Here is a 4,985-nt window from a genome sequence, read left to right as displayed (position 1 = left end):
GTAGCCTGGCCTAGAAAGAAGATGTGAGTAGAACCTCACACATTGCTTGGATTCTATACGTTTTAGGATCTGTTTCTGAAGGAAATGAAAAGAAGCAAGATCTTGATAGGGTGAGTGTCTATTAGAGAGAGTAGATCTTGTGACAGTTTTATTATTTCTTTATCTGAATATATATTTTCATTTGGAATGCAGCACTTAACAGCATTATAATAAACTGTCACTCACAAATCTGTACCAAGAAGCACATAATCTTCAAAACGTGTTGTTTTTCGCAAGTAATTTAAGTACAGCATTATTATTATTTAGTACTAGTGTCAAAGACGACATTTAGATCTTCAGCTTTGGGGCATTTAATAACATCAGAACGATTGTCTAGTCAGGCAAAGGAAAGCAATTTGAAAGCAGATTCTTTTTCTTTTGCTGGTACCTTTGCAGTAAGAGCCATCTTCTTACATGAGAAATCATTACTAGGGAGCCTTGAGACACACTTCCTAGACACAGGTCTTAGGGAGTGAATAGAACTCCCTATTCATGGGGAATACCATAGGAGTTGCCATCAGAGCTAACACCCATGGACACAGACTCTCCCTCTGGGGTTCCAAACCAGATGTCTCTGATGTGGTCGGAGATAGCTTTCACAGCAGACATTGCCCTGGATCGTTTTCTGACCTTGATGACAGTGGCATCACGCTGCTGCACAGTTGTGATGAATTCTCCCTAGGGCCAGTTGACGTCTTTCAGAGCTTCATAAACACCAGCTTCCTTTCCTTGCAGTTTCACCTCAGTATCATTGACATCTGGATACTGAGGCGAGGAATGGTTTCCCTAGATAACGACATTCTTTAGATTGTCAGCAGTCACACCAAGTTTAAGAGCAATTTGAGCTTTAGCTCAGCTGCCATCCAAACGAGTCAAGCAACTGAAGTTCTCCTTGGGGATAGAGGGAGTCAACCTAGAGGCAGACGGGCAGTTGGTATTGGCTGGGTTTCCCCATAACGATAACCTTAACTAACTTTTTGGCATATTTTTTTCCAAGGATGCACTTGGTCATTTGAAGATTTTCACATTTGCTTTCAGTAAATCTTTCCTCTCTATGCCTTCCCTTCTTGGCATGAAGACCAAGAAAATGGCCACATCTAGGTCTTTGAAGGCAACCTCTTTTTTATCTGTTAGGTTGGCATCTTTCAGGAAGGGAAGGGCACAGTTTTGCAGTTCCATTAGGACACCACTCAGGACACCCATCTTGGGGATAATATCCAACTGCCCAAGAATTGTGGGCTGGCCTTTACCAAAGAAAGACCCATTTTTAATAATGTACAAGCAATTTTGCCTGCTGTTCCAGTCACAAGGGACTTTGGTTCAAGTATAATTGGGAACTTGGACAATCTCAGCACCTGCAACACCTTGTGACAGCCTTTAACATAATATATTTGTTTCTTTTTGTTTTTTCTTTTTGAGCACACGGTGCCCAGCAGAATACCCGGCACATAAAAGGAACCAAAAAAAATTTTTACAGTGGATAAAGGATACTACTATAAACGTTAAAAATGGATCTATGTCACAGGCATGTGAGTATATTCAACATATATTGAAAACAAATGTGACTTGTGGAAGATGCCGGATACAACTTGAAGACTGGCTTTAAACCTACTGTGATAACATTGATTTTTTTTTTTTTTTTTTTTATTTGCAATTCCAAAGTAACTAAATGTGATACAATATTTTTATTGTATCACATTTAGTTACTTTGGAATTGCAAATAAATAGTTGGCATTGTTGTTTTTATTTGCTTAAGGTAAAATCACACACACACACACACACACACACACACACATGCACGCACAACCCTGAAAACCATCTGGAGTTGTGTGGTATTAGACAAAGAGAATCCCTATTTCTCTGAATGTAGACTGACTTAGAGCAGTTTTCTTCAATGTGAGACTTTCAGAATAATATTGAGATTGTGAAGAAGCATCTTAGGACAGAAACTCCTAGGCAACTTTAGCCAAAATCATTTTTCAAGTTACAAGACAAGTAAAAGTAAGGCTGGTTTACTAGAGTCTAAAATGAAACAGGTTAGAGAGATTTAATAAAAGTGTTTAAGGTCTTGATTTAAATATCATATCTTGTGGTTTTAGAACATTTTTCTATACGTTTCGTTCTTATCAATATTATATATTTTGCCTTATAGATACTTTTAGAACATTATTTAAGTGACGTGTGGTACTTTAACTTCTCATGAAAATTAGCATGACTTTTATATATACATACTCATACTTTCATATGCATACATACGTACGTATGTATATTTTAACCTCTCACTATTGGCTAAAAATGTTTCCTTACTACTACCTTGGATAAAATCCAAAATTTTTGATGAGAGAATAAAACGATTCTAGAGGATGACATTAACCCTTTCTCACATAGGCAAACCCAACCCTTGATCATGGCTGTGGAGCTTGTGGCTGATACAATTCTTAACAACGTTTTAATGTTCAAGAGTCAAAGGAAGAAGAAACTGTTAATGTTGTGAAAAACACCAGTAATATGATGAAACACTTAAGAGTTCTTCCTTTCTGCATAAGTGGTATCCTTCTAAAATATTATTGTGTAAGTTCTTCTATGCAAATATTGATTCAACACATAAAAGGATCTTGGAAAGCATGTTTCTAGATATAGGATTTAAAAATGAAATGCTAAACAATTTTTCTAGGCTACAGTACAATTAGACATTCCTAGAGTTTTAGCGCTGAGTCAGGTCTTAAGAGACCCAGATGTAATTTTTCACCATGCAGACTGGGAAAGTAGGCTCAGAGATTTGAAGGCACTTGCCTAAGGTCACACAACAAGTTTTGAGTCAGCAGAAGAACCCAGAGCTGCCCCTCCTGGAATTTTCTCCAGAATATCCTACTGTTTTCTTCGGTCTCCATGAAAAGGAATTCAGGTGTTAAGCAATTACTATGTGCACAATAGTATAGGAGCTTCTGAGTTAACACAAGTTTAATCAGGAAGTGATTTTATGCCTCTCATCCTGAAGTAGGTCAGACATGGCTATAAGACGCCATTTATAGTTTGCACTTAAGAATACAGAGCTGGGGAAAGTATACCCTCATTTTGTTTTGTTATGAAACCCAGTATGTTCCCCAGTACACTCCAAATGTTCATGGAAACTTTGAAAACTTTGGACACTGACTCTGTGAGGGTCCTGGAACTTTTGGAGTCTATTTTTTTCTCAAATAATACCACTCTGTAACAAGACTTTCTTCCTTTGGCCTATAGACTACCCTGAGCTAGCTGAAGCTGGTGAGTCTAAAATAGAACGCTGGCTCATCCAACTTGAATTTTGGGCAGCAGTTTGAATTTAGTTGCAAATACTACATTTAAACTTGAAGAGCATTTTTGGTGTCTAGCAATAAACGTGGAAAAAACTGGTAGTTAGCTTGTGCCTAGGTATTCTCAGTGACATGTGACTTTATAAATAGAGGGAATCTGAGGGCCCTCTTTCCAGGGTCAACTGAGGTGACAGCGTTAGTCACCTGGAGTTGCCCAGTTGGAGCTGCTGCTGAGAGGCACCTGCCCTGCAAGAATGCTGCTTGTCCCTTGAATGTGTGCGGACTTTGGGGGCATGCCTCTTTGCATGCTCAGTACCCCCTAAGGAGCAGTGAGACACAGAATCTCTAGTCTACTTCTGGTTAGCAGTCCCATGAGAGGTGACATTTAAGTTTGCTTGTGTTTCACTTGTTCCTCGTGAGGACAAGCACACTCTCTGAGCATAGCCTTAGAAGCTTAGCAGAAGGCATGCCTACTCCTGGTTCTACCCTCAAAATGTGAAAGTTAGTCTTTAATTAGACATGCACGATTTAAGTGGTTCATAAACCTCTGGTTTCATGTTGGGATCGCCTCCCTCGCCCCCACTCTTCCTATCCCTGTCAAATCAGGCTGGTATATTATGAACAAATGATTGACATAATGCAATACTTCATTAACCTGATGCTCTTCTAGAGGAAGTGGTAAGACAGGAATTAGCATGAGGAGTCTTGCTCCTTTAGGTAGAATGATACCTAATCAATTTTCAGGACACAGTAAGAGTATGCTTTTATTGGATTTTCTTACCAGGACTCAAAGGATTCAACAAAATTCTATCATTGTTGCTGCCCTTTGCCATAACCAACTATTCTAATTAATTTTAAGAAATTAATGTCTACAGATGCCGAAATAAACAGTGGCTAGAATGAAGGGGAAAATCTCTTGTTAGCTCTTGTTGTGTCAATCATTGTTTTCAATTTGCCAGTGATAAAACTCAGCCCCAGTTGGAGAAATATGACCTTCATCATCTGGTAAGGTAATTCATAAAACCTCTAGGTGGGACCCTCCCAGCTTCCACAGGTTAAAATAGGATCACAACGGGATCAGACCCTTTGGCCCATGCTCCAGAGACCCAGGGCCAAAAGCAAAGGAGAACACTGAACATCACAATGATGCAAGTTGTTTTATCATGTGACTTCCCAGACGTCTGGAAGAACATCTGTGGGATGGAGGTCAGAGGAATGATTGACCATCAAGTCTGTTATTTTCCATTTACAATATAGAAAAGAAAAAACAAAAATAACCACATGGTATGCTTCTGTAATCTGAATACTTGTGCCACAAGTTTTGACTGACAGTACTCTTTGGCATTTATGGCTGCCCAAGAAAGATATTTTCCACCAGTCCTACAGTGGAAGACATTCTCATGGTGAATAAAACAAATGGAAAAAAATTCACATTTTAGCTTGAAGCCAATGTTGAATTAAGATATCTAAAACTTACCTTGGAAGGCTCCCCCCGCCCCCCATCACTACCACTTAACTATTTATTTGTTATAACAGATGTCTGTGTTTTAGAAAACTTCTCAGTGCCCATGTTTTACATGCTTATTTAAAGATCTTTATGATTTTTCTACATGCTAAATTTTGGTCAATTCCACCTTAGAATAAAGCCATACA

The 4,985-nt window shown here is 38.7% G+C and overlaps 1 pseudogene; it reads right to left on the bottom strand.

The window, feature by feature from the left end:
• Positions 1 to 376: 376 nt before the first annotated feature.
• On the bottom strand, positions 377 to 4,165 carry LOC103268629 (annotated as a pseudogene).
• Between the last annotated feature and the right edge of the window lie 820 nt (positions 4,166 to 4,985).

The sequence above is a fragment of the Carlito syrichta genome, unplaced genomic scaffold (assembly GCF_000164805.1).
Source record: "Carlito syrichta isolate Samal-C Ts95f unplaced genomic scaffold, Tarsius_syrichta-2.0.1 Scaffold308857, whole genome shotgun sequence".
Lineage (NCBI taxonomy): Eukaryota > Metazoa > Chordata > Mammalia > Primates > Tarsiidae > Carlito > Carlito syrichta.
This window is presented reverse-complemented; position numbering and strand designations above follow the sequence as displayed.